Source organism: Alligator mississippiensis, chromosome 11 (genome assembly GCF_030867095.1).
Source record: "Alligator mississippiensis isolate rAllMis1 chromosome 11, rAllMis1, whole genome shotgun sequence".
Lineage (NCBI taxonomy): Eukaryota > Metazoa > Chordata > Crocodylia > Alligatoridae > Alligator > Alligator mississippiensis.
Window position 1 is genome coordinate 70,615,027 of NC_081834.1, and position 19,242 is coordinate 70,634,268.

The 19,242-nt window shown below is 40.9% G+C and overlaps 1 long non-coding RNA gene across 3 annotated transcripts in view; it reads right to left on the reverse strand.

Moving 5' to 3' along the window:
- LOC132244228 (uncharacterized) overlaps positions 1-18,964 on the reverse strand; it is a 74,570-nt gene extending 55,606 nt beyond the window's left edge. For 2 of the 3 annotated variants that reach the window (XR_009455809.1, XR_009455807.1), the window contains exons 1-3: positions 18,892-18,964; positions 13,675-13,773; positions 6,786-6,929 (exon numbers count right to left, since the gene is read on the reverse strand). This is a non-coding gene — a long non-coding RNA (uncharacterized LOC132244228). Of the gene's footprint in view, positions 1-6,785; positions 6,930-13,674; positions 13,774-18,462; positions 18,872-18,891 lie in introns of those variants that run through there. The other variant, XR_009455808.1, reaches the window with a different exon arrangement.
- Positions 18,965-19,242: the final 278 nt, after the last annotated feature.

A 19,242-nucleotide genomic window follows, 5' to 3' on the forward strand; every position in this document is an offset into this window, starting at 1 on the left:
CCCCGTGTTAATGTTGCCATTCTCCCAGTCTTTGTAAATATAAGCATAAATATTTATACAAAGGGCTAAGTCCCTGCTCTTCCTCCAAGTCACATTGTATTGGGCAGCAGAGTTTTAGTTGGCAATTGAGAGGTTCTCAGAAGCATTCTGCCAGCCCGAGACAGATGCTAGTGTCTCGGCCGGGCTGAGCCGACTTGAGGTGATTTAGAAACTGCTCGTTCGTCAGGGTGGGCTGCTGAATGGAGAGGCTGACAAGGTTTAATGGTGGTAAAAACTTTACTTACGTCGCGGGTGGCTGTGACGGAAACGGTTCGGTCGTCTGAACAACAACGTGAGTTGCTCCAGCTGGCGAGACCAAAGCCAGCAAATCCATCCGTAACTCAAGCCGGCGGGAAAAGGGTACGTCTGGGATTGAGTTCGGTGACGGGAAGAAGGATCGAAAGGTGATCCGTCTATCGACCAGCTAGCCGCAAGACAGATCTCTTTAGAGGCACTCTGCAGCATGCTCAAAGTTCTTCAACTTGGGCGGAAGTCGAGCTAATTTTTAAATGGCCAGCAAGCCAATTACTGGCCACCACGTGTGAATAATTCAGCACTAGCCAATAGCAGGACACAAATTTGCATTCAAATAGCGGGAACTCTGCACCGTGCATTTCTGTGCTGCAAAGGGAAAATGCATCCTGCAAAGACAGCTGCAAATTGGCAGGAACTCTCTCCTGCACGTGGGTTCTTCACGCAGCAAAAAGCCTCGCTGTGCAAGAGGCTCTCATGTGACAAGAAAACTCCATAGTGCCGAGGCACCAAAATCACTGGGTTATGACAGCTAGGAGAAATGACTCGGCTGAAGGGGTCTGGAAGCTGCCAAATCAGCCGAAGTCCTTGAAGCTGTTCCAAAGAGAAGTCGCGGGTGCTGTCTATGAGCAGGCACAGTAGCCAAGCATCTGGCTAAAACTCCAAGTCACCAGTCTCTTATGAAGATGAAAAGCATCATCACAAGCAGGGGCCTCTGTTACAGCCCAATGCTTCTCCTTGTGAGATCCATGCGAGTCCTAACTTCAGCAGGAGTTGGACTGACTCGAGACCCTATCCAAACCCCCCTGGGGTCAGTGAAAAAGGAACTGCAACCAGAAGCATAACTGAAAGGGCAACCAGGGTAACAGCCCCAGGCACCACCTTCCTGGTGGGGTGCAAAAGCAGACATTGCTGCAGTGGTGGCTGATCATATTGCCACAGTCAGTGCAGAAGGAGCAGGGGCTGCCCTGGGCAGCATGCAGCTGCCATACTTATGGCTACAAGGCATGAACCAGACTCCTCACTAAGCACCACAGCCCTAAATCACCATCTGAGTTCACTCCAACAGCAAGCAGAGACCAAAGCACAGCCTTAAAAGGAGACAGCCCAAGAACCCCATAAAAATAAGGAAAGTTTAGCTTTGTTATTTTAGTTCTCTTGGAACTAAGTTGCTGATTGCTGTAATTATACTGGCAGGCAGTAGAGTAGGTGTACTTTCAGAGATGCTAAAATATTGGAAGGAGGATATATTTGTTGCAAGAGAATAGTGCAATGCAGTATACTGCAGCAGGTGTTGTTGAGAAGCTTAGCTTTAAAATATATGTGAACGCGCGCACACACACACACGCGCGCGCACACACACACACACACACACACACACACACCTTGTTCTTTTTCTGTTTCAGGATGTACAAAGCCTTCCCTGACCAGGAGCACTGATGGTTTAGTTCCAACAATTGACTTATTAACATCTAAGGCTAAAAAAAGAAAGTTTATGTGGGGGGAGGGGGACACCATTGTAGGTCCTCTCAGAAAATTCCTATATAATATGTAAAGAAGGGAAAACCAACACTTTTCTACAGAAATCTTATTGTAAGTGAATGCAAGTCTGATGGAGGCTAGCAGCCCATCAGGCTGGCATGCTTACAACACACAACTCTGTAGCCAACAGTACAGGACAGTCATGTGGCTAAAACTACATCTGCCTACTTTCCACTCTCCAGCCTGCATGACCAGCTATTTATTTGCAGCTGGATTGACTGGAGGCAACCTTCGAGCAATGAGCAAGGCTCACACCACCCTTCCCTGAGCCCATTTGCAGCATCTGACAAAATAGATGGTTGCCTAAAAAGGCAGGTGCCACTGAACCAGTTAGTATCTAAAGGTGCTACAATGCTATCTGCTGCCTGACTTCAGACTAATGTAGCTAACCACCTCTGAACTGTACCCCTGGGACTGTAATCGGATTTTTTACATCCTCTGCCAGCACACTTCATTCCCATACTATAGAAATAGTTACAGCCTGTATTAGAAAAATAAAAGTGTTTGCTGGACAACTTCATCTCTTGTTACAGAACTTCAGAGGTGGGTGAGAAGATTTCATAGCAGCAATATAAGTAGGGATTTGCAGATGAACCCGAGGGCATTAGGTACCTGCTGTAGTTGTGTTGTGGTATAAAAAAAAAAAATCTTTACAAAGCCTCTCATGGGCTGCAGAATTCAAGTACTTCATGTTAAAAGTGTTTGTGCATCACCCGCATAAGCAGACTGTGAAGTATGGTGTTAGGAGCGTAGGCAAAAGGAGGGTGACCCTACACACTGCTATAAATAACTGTCGCTGGAGGGTCTGCTTCAGACAGTCATCACTAAATTATCACTCCAGGGAATAGCACTACACCAAGACTGCAGATTTTAAAGCCCAGAAGATATTTTCATAGACTTTCATAGATTCCATAGACATTAGGGCTGGAAGGGACCTCAGAAGATCATCGAGTCCAGCCCCCTGCCCAAAGGGCAGGAAGTCAGCTGGGTTCATAGGATCCCAGCAAGATGAGCATCCAGTTTGCCCTTGAAGGTGTTCAATGAAGGCGCTTGAACCACCTCCGGTGGCAGGCTGTTCCAGACCTTGGGGCCTCGGGCAGTAAAGAAATTCTTCCTTCTGTCCAGCCTGAAACGGTCTTGTAGTAGTTTATGACCATTCGACCTAGTCATCATCCCTTGGGGCGCTCTGGTGAACAAACGTTCCCCCAGATACTGGTGGTCACCTCTGATAAACTTATAGGTGGCCATCAGATCACCCCTGAGCCTGCGTTTTTCCAGGCTAAAGAGCCCCAGGGCTCTCAGCCTGTCATCGTAAAAGATACGGTTATAATGATATACTCTGGTGCATACCTAACACAGGGAAGAACCTACTAATTTCTGCATGAAGGTGAACAATTTTTATTTCAATTCGAGAATACAGAGTTTAGCAAAGCATCCTTTTAGGCACTTGAACCTGGAAGGAGCAGAAGGAAAAGATTTTGATTCACTTACTCTGACGAGTTCAACTTTACTTCTTGTCTTCAGCAGACTTGCTGTTGGAAAAAGTTTCTCTTTACTTCTGTTATATCTTCCATGTACATTTTTAATTAGATTTCCAAGTGTGTTGGTGGAGACAAAGGCAATTCATTGTCCTCTTGCAGTCTGGGTTACACTCATTTGGATGCACTTAAATTAAGAGTGCTGTTCTTATCTAAGCAGTAAGTGTGTGTATAAATACAATTTGTAGGTAGACTGAAATATTCTGGTTTCCTTTCTCCTACTGTCTCACCTTGTTTCTTGTGCAAGCTGATTGAGAAGGTCAGTCACTCAAGTCTCCCATCTAATGGGGAGATGAAATGCAGGGGAGGCAGCACTGACTTTTTAAATTGCAATACTTGCAGGGAGGAAAAGAAAGCAGGGTGGGCAGAGCTAGTAATTTCAGCACACAAGACTTTTCCCTGTTAAAAGCTTTAAAAAAACCAAAACAACAACAACAAGAACAGAATATAAACGGCACCATTTCTGATCCTAGCATGCTTTAGATCAGCATTGCTCAACCTTCTCTGGTTGGCAGCCTGTTACTGGATCATTTGTTCAAAATTGTCACAACTTCCTTACAGTGATGGTAATGATGCACCTATCTTAACTGACATGCATGCATTCGTCTATGCAATTTCAAGGACCTGACAAAGAATATCAGACCTTTAGGGATGGAAGGTGTAGAAGAGCAGTGTGCACGTTTATTTTATCTATCTAGCTATAACATGCATGCTGCTCTTCCACACACCTCATCCTTAAAGGTCTGGTATTTGCTGATCTTTGGGAATCTTGCTTCTCGGTCAGTGGGTTAAGCTCTCAATGGACATCACAAAAGGCAGACAGGGTTAGTGAATAGCTTTGAAAAATGGATTACAATCTAAAGCACATACATACACACACAAGTATGTATGCATATGTGCTTTACATTGCAATCCATTTTTCAACGCTATTCACTAATTCTGACTGTCTTTTGTGATGTCCACTGAGAGCTTAACATACTGACTGAGAAGCAACGTTCCCAAAGATCAGCATTGCTAGTGGGAGAAGCATTTCATTGACCAAATCCTGGAACTTCAAATTGCAATATGCTGAAAGGAGATGGAATAAATTTGGCTGATGGGGCTGATGCAATCATCATCATAAAGCTTTAATTGGCCAGACTTATCGATGTCAATTCAAAGCTTACAGTGGGGTGACTTTTGGAGCCATGGTGAATTGCTCCACCTTGTTTAAAACATGCCATTTGTTCAGTCGCACTAAGCATCTGTACCCGTGCCTGGAAACCTGAATTGTACTTTGTGGTACATTCAAAATACTCAACAAGCAAATCTTCTATAACTGGAAGCTTTATAGGCCACAATCAATTGTCTGATCTTTGTACTGGAAAACTACTTTTTTATTTCACTTCAACACATCCTATATGGGAGGTTATTTTGATGGGAGACTGTATTTAGAAGTGCAGTGAACCATATGAGATTTGAAAGGTTGAAACATTATCCCCCTGGGATGCTTCGCTTTGAGAGCTTTTTGGTTGGGAGCCAGGTCTAAGCTTCCTTGATCTCAATTGGGCAATTTCACCTTCAAAACTTTACAGAAAGCAACCACTACCTTGGGCCCTGGTTTTGCTTTCAGATGCACATGTTTAATTCTCCTGCCTCTAATGAGAGTCCCAAGGGTGCTTTCCGAGGCATGTCTTACCTTGACAAGTAAAAATGAAGACTAAAACTAAATGCTATGGGTAAGTTTACCAAAGATAAAGAAAAAAATCAAAGTGGTATGATAGAAGAAAAGATTACTTATTGAGTAGATCAGAATGCGGGAGGGATTGTGTCATTCACAACTCTCCCCCTACCCTCACACTAGGAGCACTGCCATTTGGAGATGGTGGTGTAACTGTGACTATGCACTACCATGTTATAAGATACTGTAGCAGAGACCCTAACCAATATTTAGCATTAGATATTGCCCAAACACAGATATTGTCATTGTTTAAGAAATGTCACAAATGAGGTTCCTTGATGAAAAAGGAGATGCTTGGTGGCGGCTTGTCAAGCTTATTTACAAATCTTGGCTAGGGACGGGAATTACACATAAACCGGCATAAGTGATCAGAAACTGGTTCAAATCTGTAACGTGACAAGTTCAGTACACATATGCTGCTTTCAAAATGGCTGAAACCAGTTTAAGATAAACCTGGAAGGATATAGTAGTAGAATCAACTAATTGAGGTTAAATCAGTTTATTGAATTTCTGTCCCAGATCCTCTCCAGAATCAAGTCAACTCTCAGTCCACCAGCATCCCAGGATGCTTTGCACCTCCCCTAAAAACTGCTCCCCTCCCCCATCACAAGGTGGACAGCTTAGCCTTGGTTCAAGCTGTCTGCTCCAGCTGAGCAAAGAGGTGTAGTCTAGCACCTTGGGCTACTGCAGGCAAATAGCTGCAGTTCTGGAATCGAAAGTGAATGTCTGTTCATTTGCTTAGCAGTTCAATCTATGTAGCTTAGAGTAACCTGTGAAGATTGAATCAATTCATCCTTGGGCTTTCTGACTGTCTGTATTTAGCCATAAAACACAAGTGTTAGTCTCATATTTTTAAAATCAGTTTGCTTCTGGGAATACTCTGCTCAGGGACCTAAATTCTAGCCCCAGCTTCAACCCTGATACATTATAGGCACTTTTACACATGCGTCAGTGGTGGAGGTGAGGTGTGCTTTAATTAAAGTGGCTCTGAGATCCACTTCAATTAAAAGTGCCACGAATCTCCTGTATCAGTGCCCCCATGCTTAAAAATGGTGGTGGGGGCACTTGAAGTTTGATGAACTTTATTTCAAGCACCCCAACCATCATTTTTAAGTGTGGGGATGCTGATTCGGGAGACACAGGAGGCTAATGAGTGAGGTAATTGTTATGTTCCAACACGCTGCAATTCATTGCATTAGAGCAGCCTCCACGCTCGTGCATAGGTGCTCTCTATGACCTCAGCTATGTGACTTTACTGCCTGCTCCCAGTTTTCCTATTTTAACTGTTTACATTGAGTACCCCTCGGGCCAAGAGTCCCTTTATGCAAAACAGCTTTCGCAGAGTTGGTTCTAATTTACACTTTGGTAACTCAAAAAACAACCTGGCCCTCACTCTTTACCCACAATACATAACTCCATTACACTTGAGAAGGTGTTCTAACAAGGGCTGCATTACTTTCTACTAAACGTTACTTCTACTAAATGAGACTTTCAGTGATTTAGCCTTCTCTTTGCCTTCTGACAGACAAAAGTTACCTAACAAAAGATTATTGATTGCATATGTACTTAGGTAGGCTTCAAGGTAGATGAGGAGTGAATGCAGGGACATATCGGTTCTCACACAAGTCTGAACTCTTCTTTTGTCCAGGCATTTGCTTTCAAATATTCAGTGTTGTTCATGTGTATGTACATACCTTTCCTGCAGCAACACTCAAAGGAGGATGGTCTTCTGGAAGAAGCGGAAGAGGACGAGAACTGAACTCCATGTATTTGGGGATCTGTTAATCTCCTAAATCAAGAATTGTCCAAAGGGAGGCCACTTGTGTAGAATCAGCATCCTATCATTAGAGAAGGAAAAGAAAAAAAACAACATCAGTATTCCATCCGTGTCTCTCTCTCATGCACACAAGCCAGTCTACGTGTAGAATTACATGGCAATAAATTCTTCTCCTATTGTGTATGCACACTCAAGAGGAAGAAACAAACTGCAATTCATGTCAAAAAACAACAGTCTCAGTTTAAAATATACCAATCCTAGCACCATATAGGCAGGTAAAATATTTTTATTTGTCAGTAAGTTATTTATCCAGTGTGCCACTGTCAAACTGAAATGTCGAAAAAGGATAGCAAAAGGAGCAAGAATGACAAATTTGACTTTCATTAGATTAAAAATTTAGCTATATTCATGTAAGCCTGGAGTACTGACTTTTCCATTTACAGAGCAGGTAGTTATGTACTATGTATGATTAAATACCCAAGTAGGTGTGGTTGCTTAATCACAAAACATGCAATCTTGTGAGAACAGGCTTTCAAAACTGCCTATAATTAGAAAGGTAACTGAAAAGGCAGCATGGTTAGCATCGTCAGTGGTATTTCTGCTTCCAATGAAGGGGGTGAGAATAACGGGAAAAAGTAAGACATCACTCTTTACTAATACACATCAAAACACGGGAAAATATTTTTGGTGAATACTTTGCCAAAAACAGGCAGTTTTCGGATAGGGAAAAACTTTTTGTGAATTGGGGTCATATCAGGTTACTAGTTTTGGACACACAAAAAAGGAGTGTGTGGGTGGGGGGGGATTTTGAAAAGGTCAAAATAATTTGTTTCACTGTTGTTGGAACACAATGTTTCAACTTCCCTTTTGAAATGTATTTATGTTCCAAGTACAAAAGAAACCTTGAGTCAACTCAAAACAAAGCTCTATTATTTAGGCACCTCTGTTGAGCATCTGCAGCTCCATTGCCTTCAAAGGAAGTCAAGGCCATAAGTCCAATCAAATTGAGTTTAAGAAAAGCTATTAGCCAAACCTCATGTCCAATCAGGGACTCCTCATTTATAGAAAGATAACCTTTCTGTATCTGGCTTGGAGTCACCGAGGCTAGCAAGAAACAGTTTACAATCATATTCTTTTATGTGGCCAGAAACATTTATATAGCAGGATTAAAATGAATGTTTTCAACTGATGAACCATCTTCAGAAAGAAGTGTAAATGACAAGAGAGAAATTAAATCTCAAGCCTAGAAATCTCCAGTATACTTTTTTCCTCCCACTGTATCCCATTAATTTTTAAACTAGAGTTAAGATGAACTTACTCTGTTTTGGCAATGCTGATTTGCAAACTCTTCTGAGAGAACAGTCTAAGGAGACAAGTAGGAAAGAAAAAATGCCCTGCCATGCTGGGATTTGGGGCAATGGGATGCTGTCTGATATTTAATATAAATCCATAGCAAATGCAACTCCATTTGCTCACCAGTTGCAATGGTTTCAACATGGTCAATGGTATTTTCAAGATCTTTTAACAAATGGGCTATACATTCTGAACTGTCACACACTGGTATTAAGATGTTCTGAATACTATCAGTAGGAAAGTTTCCTTCAATATTATTGACCAATTAATATTTTTTACAGCCCCTAAGGTCTTGACTCCACACAGAAATTGAATTGGTTTAATTTAATCATTTTGGTTAGGGACAGACATTACACATAAACCAATTTAAGTGATCACAAACTGGTTTAAACCTGTAACAGAACAGATGTTTAATGCATATAAACCAGTTTCAAAATGGCCAAAACCAGTTTGAGATAAACCTTGGTGAACGTAGTGTCAGACTAAACTGATTTTGCTCAAACCGGTTCATGCAATGTCTGTCCCAGATCCCTTGCTGGAATGGGTAAAATGACAGAGGCTAGCTGCTCTGGAAATGTCAGTCAGCAGAGTTCTAAGTTGATCCAGGCAGAAAAATTTTCTATCAAAAATAATTTTAAGGAAATGCCCTATGATTATGAGAAAACAGATTGGTTTCATGAAGTCTTATCAAATTTGACAAAACTTCTCTTTGAAAAATATGTTGGAGATGTATTTTATAACATCTCATTTAAATATTTTTAGACAAAATATTTATTCATATGAGAACTCTTTGAAATGTTTTTATTAAAAACGTTGAAACTAAAATGAAATGCATATACTATAGTAAAATGATGCATTTTAATTGAACCCTTATTTTTTTTTTTTTTTTTTGGAATTTTGTCATGAGAAACAGTTCAAAAATGCTTTTTGTTTACCCTGACTTAGGATAAAACATCTGTTTTCTGACTATCTCAGTTTTTGAGTTTACCAACTTGATTGATAATAATAGAAAATCAGATCTGCACTTGTATTTTTATTCTTCATTAAAATGTGGACAGAAAGTTAACATTCCTTTCAGCATTTCAGTAAGCATGGTTAATAGGCGACATTTAAATCTTGTTTGGCAGTGTCTGTGGTCTTTGATAATGAAGGACCGCTTTAGAGAAGTGCCCAGCCAGGAATTGATAACAGTGTTCATCTCCTCTAACTCGGTGTTCACCACCTCATTAAGAAAACAACACAGGGACATTACCAGCTACCTGTTGATTCTCCCTTTGTCCGGTCTGACACAGCGTGCACCACAGCCAGCATGTGGTCTGCTAGCTAATGCTGTGTGTCTGCATAAGGGATGGCAGAATCCCTGCTTATCAGGGAGTGGCAAAGGGGAAGCCAGACAGATGCCTGTAGTCTGTGCCAAGCTCCAATCAGGGAGAAGAGGGGAAGGGCGAGCCCTGCTGTCCAGCAGAAAGCCCCACCTAGCCCAGACAGCATGCCAGGATGCTGAGGGTGTCTGATTTAACTTAAACCAGCAAGGGGTCTGGGACAGACATTCCATGAACCAGTTTGATCCAAATCTGTTAAGTCTGATACTACATTCAACCAGGTTTATTTCAAACCCATTTCAGCCATTTTCAAACTGGTTTAAGTGCACTGAACATCTGTTCTGTTACAGGTTTAAACCAGTTTGTGATCCCTTAAACTGGTTTTGTGTAATGTCTGTCCCTAGCCTTATAGCCTTGAATATAACATGAATGCCTAGACAAAATTGTTTAAAACAAATGACAACATACACAGGGCATTTCTTCTCCTCTCTCCCCATCCATTTCCTTGAAGGGAATGTGGCCTTGTTCTTGGTGCTTTGATGTTTTAGTGGAAACGGAATTTGTGGCAAATCTGCTTAACAGCAATAAAGAAATAGTTTTTCTTCCCTTTGTATAAAAATAGATGCTGGCTCTGTGACATCAGTGTAGTAGGCTGTGAATGAAGCATGACATAAAAAAAATCCTTGCCCGTTGCACAGAAAGAATACAGAGAGTGCCCTATCATTTATTATATTGCAACATAATGTTATATGCTATATAGGGACAAAGAAGCCTTTAGAACTTTGAAACCTTCCACATCACATACACCTTCCCCCTTTGTATGATTTCCTTCACTACATCGACCCCTTTTTCCATCACTAGTTTGAAGCATTAGAAGTAAACCTTGAGCCATTTTTTGTTCCTTTTTCTACTTCACTTGCTGAGACTTGATACTGTGCCTTGAAACTGTTGCATCTCAACTCAAGATAGAACAAAGTAAAATGAGTAAAAAAAAAAAAATCTTCTCTCTAATCACTCTCCAAGTGTTCCAAGCATGGAAAAAAGTTCTAGTCACAGCATTTTTTACACCAAATAATATATGGTTGTCTTTTTTAACAGAACAAACTAAATAAAGATGAAGTCTGTTTCCTGTTGCAAAAGAGCTCTTCCTAAGCATCTACATAAAGTAGGAATAATACAATACAATGGTCTTTCTTTGTTCAAACTTCAACCAAGGTTCACAGTGAAAAAAAAAAAAAAAAAGAGTTTGCTTAGCAAGAGCGCAGATGATGGAGAGGATTGCAACTCCCCCTTAGTTATTCCTTGCTCTCCCTGCTGCTGGAGACTAGGTTCTAGTTGTCAATCATGATTAGTTACCTAACTGAGCTCCCAAGTCACAGGTGGCTGCTCTCCTCTCCAGTCTCAGCAGCAGCAAAGGTCATTTCTAGCTGCCCAAAACTGTTTCAACAGAAGCTTCACACCCTGACTGCATCAGGCAAAAAGGAAAATCCTGCCAGCAAAATGCCAGCAAGGAAATGTGCAACGGAGGACTACACTGAACCCAGTATTACTCATGCAATAGCCTGATTGCATGATGATGGCAGACAGGACTACCTGCAGCTGTCAACACAATGCTGGGTGGTGGGAAATAACTTAGCAACCTCTATGGTGCCAATGGCTTTGGAGACGAAGCAACTTTGGGGGGAGATACGAGTCTTTATCCCTGGTGGAGGAAACGCTACTGAATGGCAGATGCCATGGCAGAATGGACTGGGCTCTCCAGCCTTGGTTGGCAACCTGTCCACGAGTGGAGCCCTGAAAGGCAGATGGAGTTAAGGTCTTCTTCAGACCAGCAGCCCCTGCAGTCAAGATGGATCCAAATGTACTTGTCTCTACCTTTCCTTTGGGATTAGCCAGCTAGCCTGAGAGGGGGTCATTGATATATGGGCAACTCAAGTGTCTCCATATAAACTGCGCAGGGACACAATAGCCATAACTGAGTGTAAATTCAGCAGGACAATGCAAAAACAAAATTCCTTGGATGCCCCTGCCCCATTAGGTTATATTTTACTATGGTACTCTCCAAGGGAAAATGGTAGGGGAAGAAGTGGTGAAATCAACTTATCCCATAATTCTGTGCAGTGATGAGCATCTCTTGCAAATTCAGGATTCAGACTGCTGCGCTGATGCAATCAGCTATTAAGGAGCACGCCTGGGTTTAAATATTAATTGCTTTGATAAACAGAGAGCAAATTGACCACAAGATGAAGGATGAATATGCAACAAAACAAACCAAGGCCTAACAAAACAAGGAATCAAGCATATGGGCTCCCCACTCTGCCTAGAAGATATTGGTCAGCCTCTTTAACATCATTTAATTTATTGGTGCCCTAAAGCATATCCATCTGAACAACGAGCTTTATGCCCATTACTGGAGATGTGCAGTAACTGGGATATTTCTGCTTAGGGAGTATTTTTATTAAAAGAGGTTTCTATTCTGAACTGGAATTAAAACAAAGCATCTTTTTAAATAAACGTTTTCATTCGGAGTCAACTGAAATGCTCCTTCACAATTCAAATTTGTTTTCCATTACAGCTTACATCATAAAAAAAAAAATTCTACGTGAAGAGTTGAAAAGGTTGGATCCAAATGTTTCAATATTAAATGCCTTGTTTTGGATTCTTTTAGATGAAGTTTCACTGAGAGGGAAAATTTTTATTTCTACAATTTTTTTTTCAACAGAAAAAACATAATGTCCGATCATTTTAAACTACCCTTACTTCTAACATGCTTCCTACATGGTGTTCTAATGCTTAATTCAGGTAGAGTTTTAAGGCCTTTTAAGACTGCGGGTTTTTTCCATTTTCATTCAGTACTATCAAAGTCTTGTCTGGAATAATGTTTGAACATGTCCCGCAGTGAAAGAATTCTTTTTTCAAGTTAGGGCTCTTGACTTAGGTTTTCTTTCACCAAAGGAATGTGCAACTCAGGGCTGTCTTAACAAGCTTTCCTATGTATAAAAGTTTTAACTTCTTGCAACCTAAAGAGAAAAAGGAAAAGAATGGGGAAATATTGGACCCTGGTCCTAGAAGAAATTTCAACCCAGAGGACATGAGTGTGAGTGTGAAGGGAGATTTACAAGTTTCACCCCAACACAAGTAGGATTCTGTTTGCCAAGGTTAGCTGACAAGCACAAAAATGGAGCAGCAATCAATTTGTCTCTAAGAAGGTCGACTGTCCCTTTGAGATGATGGAACTTGTTTTATTGTCCAACTTTTAAAATATCTACACAGAGCAAGACATGCTCTTAACCTATATAATAATACTGAATTTGAAATTTTAAGAGGATACACACACTATAATATATATAAATAAAATTGAAATGAAAATAAAGCAAGTGGATGGTTAAACATTTTTTCCAAAGAGGCCATTCTACCTAGAAGAAGTTAGATTGAAATATTCCAAATCTTTTTACTCTTGCAAATAAACATTTAAAAATGGAGACCACTGCTTGCATGACTAGTCTAACCAATGTGAAAACCAGTGATCAAAATCAGTGGAATATTGCCCAGACATGTTTTACATCAGGTGACTGACTGGTGCTCTCTGTGTATGGGGAAGGGGTCTCTGTGTGTATAAAATTGAGATTCATACCAATTGGCAGCCTGATGAAACAAGCCTGGAAATTTTTCCACTGGTTTCAATTATTTCTACCTGAAATCTTGGCCTCATAGAAGACAAAGTCAAAACTAGCATGGATTTGACTGCAAACAGGATTTCATCCGCTGGATGAGTTTCCTAGAAGTAAAATGACAGCCTTAAAATATCCTCAAAGCTTTCAGCACAGGTTTTTCTTCAAAATGTACCAGCTGACAACTTTTTGGTAGCCATGGGTATAGTTTTGTGGTATAATTTTATTCTCATTAACCGTAAGAAAAAAAATACAACAAATAGAACTATACCAAAGAGTAGGGGTGTGAGAAGCAGGCAGCATTCGATTTGCATTTGGCTGGATTCAGGGGACAGTTATTTTGTGTTTCAGATCACTGCGCTGATTTGATTTGGCTGAAGCTAAACCTGAAGATTCAATTTCAATTTGGAGAATCAGTGATTCAGACAAAGACACAGCTTCATATGCTTTTTCTACATACCTTGATGTACCAGGCACAACTCGTGAATGCTGAGCTGGTGGGGTGGATGGGGCATCTCAAAGGAGCACGGGGGGCTCTCCAGTGTGCTCAGCGGCAGACCTATAAGTGAACCGCCAAAAGTATAACAAAATGCATAGTATCTTCAATGCCTTGTTTCTCTATTATTGTTCAAGACATTCACAAGCACAAGAAATTTACCGTGGGCAGGCAAGAATTCAAGAAGGCACCACTTAAGAGTAGTAACAGAATCTAAGGGCAAAATTACAGGACTCCAGAGGCCTCATGTATATTCTCAGCTCTGCTACTGACCCACCGGGTCAACTGAGCCAAGTTATTTCACTTCCCTCTGCTTCAGTTTCCCCAGCTATAACAAAGAAAAAGATTGTGACTCCCTTTGTAAAATGGAAAAGTGCTATATAAAAAGGTAGGGAACATGATAAAGTGCTACTTATTCTAAGGCATATCATGGCCTTCTGCACATAAGTGAACCAAGCCCTGATGGGTTTACCACCTGCATTCCCTCAGGTTTGGTCTTCATTCTTCATATTTCCAAAGAATAACAGTCCAGTGAAAATAATGGATGAGAGGAAAGTGTCACATTCCTTAGCAGTCCTAGAGTCGATATTCTCCTCTCTATATTTTAGCTGTTCATTTTTATTAAACACTGTCCAAGTACAGCTTTCCTTTTTTCCTCTAAACACAGCTTTGGAATATCTGAAGTATTTTATCACTGCTAAGTATACAGTACAAGGACCTACCTACCCCCTGTTGCTTCTCACGTTCAGTGGCTTAAAAGCAATGAAAAACTGTTTCTGATAAACACATGCTTAAACACCTTTCTAAATTGATGTCCTTAAGTGCTCCATGCCTCAGTTTCCCATGGTTGTTGCAACAAGTCACCCTGCTGTGTGCGTGCTCGGAATGAACTAACTGCTTCCCTGCGGTGCTAAGTGAGCACCCTGAGCTGCTCTCTCTCGTGGCCGTGCTCATTACCCCATGCTCAGGGCCACTCAGAAGAGGCTTAGCTGCCTCATTTCCAGCACTTGGCATGTGTGGGTGGGGGACTTCATGCTTTCCATGCATGCTCCTCAAAAAATAACAGCATGGAAATAAGTCAGGCATATCCTGTGCCTGTTGTGGCCCCAGTCAGGAAAGCTCAAATGCACACATGATTTCACTGGTGTTACTTATCCCACTGATCCCGATACTACTCACAACCAAGCATATGCATAATTCATTGGAGGACCTGTGCAAGAAAAGATCCATGTCTAAGACTCTTAGATATTAAGGCTACACCTCCAATAGAGACCAAAGATTTTTTACACAATCATTTTGGCCTCAGCCCCATGACTTACAGTTGAAATACAGGGCCAAAGGTCTGCTTCTTTCCAAGACCTGAAGAAGGATGATTTGTGCAAAAAAGATTGTCACATCTCTCTGCCAGCTACACAGATGGCTTAATAAAAGATACCACAATTCAGACATTTCCTGGACCGTAATAGCTACACTAAGACTCCAGCCCTATTAGTTGTACTATAGAATTTATTTCCCCAAGGTGCGCAGTCTTGATTTGAAAACAGCAACTGGTGAAGAACACACTGCACCTCCAGGTGAATGGCAACCTAGCAACTTAAATAAAAACCCATTATTTCTCATCTTGAAACTATATTTCTTGTTCAGTAAAAAGCAATCTGTTTTCAGGAAACCCACAAAGACACTTATGGAACACAGTCAATTCACCTCTTAAGGTTTTCTCCAGCAAACTAAACAGACTGAACCTCTTCTGTCAGTCATTAGTTTGGAAGATTTCCCAGATCTCAAATCACTCTTAATTTTTTCTTCTGTCTTTTCCAGCATTTCAATATAGACACCAGAACTGGACATTTCATTCTAGTAATGGGCTTGCCTGAATTGTATACTATGTCCATGCACCTGCTTATCTTCTTAGGATCATGTTTGGAGAGCAGGAAGCATCTCTTACTATAGGTTTGGACAATGTGTCTTGACCTCAACCGGGTCCTCCAGATGCTAGTGTACTAAGTCACATAATATGAGGAGTCACCCAAGGTAGCTGATCACCTGAATTAAGACAGAGGTCATTTCTGCATAGCTCTTGAGGAAGCAGAATTTGAATTAAAATTTTGAACTGAGATGAATAAATTGCAACTTTGAGAGAAAGCACCAGGTATCAAATACTCCTGAAGGATATGAAGATCCCACAGTCATTTAGAAACCAAGCCTATTGGCAGCATGCTATCATCTTAAAATAATGTCAAATACCAGTTCCAGCTACAAAAAAGGCTTAAAATAGATGGGAAGTTTTGTATTTCCCTGGTGCTGAAAAAGAAGATGAAAGTAAAGGTCTGAACTCATGGAAACCGGATGCCAAAGTTTTTAATAGGTCGTCTTATTATTATTGCAAACTGCAACTTCAACGATCAAGCTAGGAAAAATAAGAGCAGGTATTTCTGCAAAATGAGAGTGAATGACTAGCGCTTTGAATAGAATTGTAAATAGTTTCTACAGTGCATTTACAACTGTGTCAACAATAAACTCACAAACTAAGAATGATCTAGGCTTCAATTTGGGATTTCCATCTGCAATATCTTAATGCAACAAATAGCTCAAACAACTGCATATTTTGCACTAATGTGTTTTCCTGAGTTGAAAGGGAACCTCTCTGGCTGTACTCACTATTATGATCTGCATAAGAAACGTTTCCACAGTCATTTAAACGAGCCGTGAACAGATACATTTAGACCCCTAATATGCTTGTCTGCTTATTTTGAGGTCCAATATGAAGATTTGGAATGGCAATACTGAAAATAACAGTGAACATCATAACAAGCCCCTGGAAAGAAATGGTCTTCTGAATGAATTTTTCTTAGCCACACAGCATAGAATATTTCCCAGTGGTAGTGGATATTCAGAGACAAGAAGAATAGGACTTGACTGGTTCTTTCCTTCAGCTTAAGAACTTATGCAGCACATAGAACAGGAGTCTAAAACAAGGAATTAGCAAGAGCATTTTGCTTTTCTTGGACCTCAACAACAGCTCAATGACTTTGAAAATGAAAGCACTGTAAGAACCAGTTCTAAAGCTCATTAAAGTCAGTGAAAAGACTCCGTCCAGTGACTTAAGTAGGCTTTGAATACACCTCTTTTCTAGGACTACAACTACTGTAGAGTGTGGAGTATGATCCAGGTGTACACGATAAGGAGAGTCAGTGGTACAGCATTTGGAAGGGAGTCCTGGGGTTATTTGAAAGTCTGGATCTACAGTATGCACATAACAGGCACTACAGAAGCTGGGATGCACAGAAACCTGGGCACAGAACCACATATCTGCAAGTGCAAAAACATGCCAGACAAAATGGAAACCATTCCAGAAAGTCAGTCCCTGTACATCATATTTCTAACCCCACTTGGTAGCATTATGCATAGTGTCATTAATACAACAGGCAGTAAAGCAGACTTCCTGCTGTAATGAAGCAGTGCTAACAGCTGCCAACTTAAGTAAGTCCTAGGGACACTTTCTCTGATGGAGGAATCAGCAGCAGGACTCCAATGAGCCCCCAGAGGGGCTGGAAGTGTGTGTGAGGCTGCCAATTCAGACTTGAAAAATCAACTGTAGAAGACCTTGGCTGGCACCTGTTGCCTTGCCTGTTTGCTCTGACTGCCATTTGCTTCGATGGGACTTTGCATGCACTTGGCTGTGATCCTTTGAAATATTCCTCATAAAGCTGTCTTTTAAAGTGTAGCTGTGCAAGAAGTGTAATAACTTACACTTTTGTTTGTTCAAAGGCATAATGCAAGTGCCACATTAAAGCCACTAAAGAAATACACTTCTGAATTGTAATGATTCACTCTACAAATTAACCTGAACAAACTGCAGCTAAGGAGAGGAACCAAAAGTGTTCCCAGTTGGAGAAGCCAAGCACTGATACTGAAGCAAACCAACACTTGCAGGTAGGTATAGTTAGCCAACAGGCCCATGCGAAGTGGGTAGGATTTGCTTCGGATTCAGCTGATTTGGGGGACAGTGATTCGATTTAGTTATTTGAATCACTGTCCCGATTTGATTCGGACGAATCTCCACATCATCCAGGCCAGGCCCATCTCCTGCCTGCTCTCCCAGCCCAGCAATGGCTGCCCTGCAAACTTCATTTAGGTAATCCAATTTATACTCAACATCAAGATGAAGATGAAGAGAATTTTACAGCCTTCATTTAAGTAATCCAATTAAGAGCATATGGATAGGGAGGAAAAAATGTTTAAAAAAAAAATGCACTACCAACCCCAAAAGGGGAAGTAACTACTGTAAAAGGTGGCATTTTTATACTTGACATCAAGATGAAGTGTAGACATGCTGGAGAACATGAGAGCCAAGAGTCTTACCACATCAGTACCAATGTGCCCTTTAACATTTTCAATGTTTAGGACTTGTGTGCCTGCCTAGGAAGATAGGGTGTGAATTAACAGCATACCAACTACTCTTCACTGATCTCCATTATGGACAATTTGAAAGAGCTCCAGCATGGGTTCTATGCAGCTCAGCTCAATTAAAAACAAAGCAAAATTTATTTAATCCCACCCCCCAAAACTCAACTAGCAAAAAACCCCATGTCCCTACTGTAAAAGTAGTGCTTGGAAATAAATGTTGAGGTTAAGCAGAACCATAACAATTCTAGAGGATCTCTGGAGTTAGCTGCATTACATTGAGCTGAACTTAAAAGTATGCTCAAAGTGTTCATATACAAAGTTATTGCAGATTTGTACACAGCTTACCTGTGCATGAATAGACCGTGGCAAAGAAATCCTCAATCTGCTTCTTATGCTCTCTCTCCACCTCAAGTAATGTTTTGTTTAAACACCACAAGGACCATGAGCACCCATCATAAATGCTGAAGGATGAATGTGTCTTTTTTCAGGTACCAGTTAGTGTGTTGGAAAAAGAAAATGAATGAAGAAATAAGAACAGTGAGAGAAGAATAGGAGGGCAGCAGATACAGGCTAAGGTTAAGGCCCAAACTAATTATGTACATGCCAAGCTACTCAAAGCTAACCAGGATCTCCAGTCCTAAGATTCAAAGGAAAATCACTGTGATTTATTTTCACAAAACAGAAAGAGGTCCTGTCCTTTAATGTCCAAACATAAATACAACCAAGCTTCTTTGAGTCTGAATCCCAACAGCATTATTATAAATTGTGCCTCACCTTGACAAAGTATTTGCAGAGCAGTCAACAGCAAACACTTGAGGACTTCTCTCCAGCAGACTGCTGCACTCAAGCCCCAGCTCCAAACACAGCAAACTACTTAATTAATTAAATTCCCCACACCTGGCTCAAATCACCTCTCCCGCCCCCAGAGGGAACACCTGTGGCCATTATTCTCATGCAAGGAAGAAGTTTAACTCCTTCCCTGCCTATTTCTGAGGATGGAGAATGGTTTCTTTATTACTCATTGGGATGAAGTCTAGGGAAGAAAAACATTAGTGGATTTCAAGGATTTAAAATAAACTGCATGTTTCAATATAAGGCCCATCATGGATGCTGAAAATAAAAAAG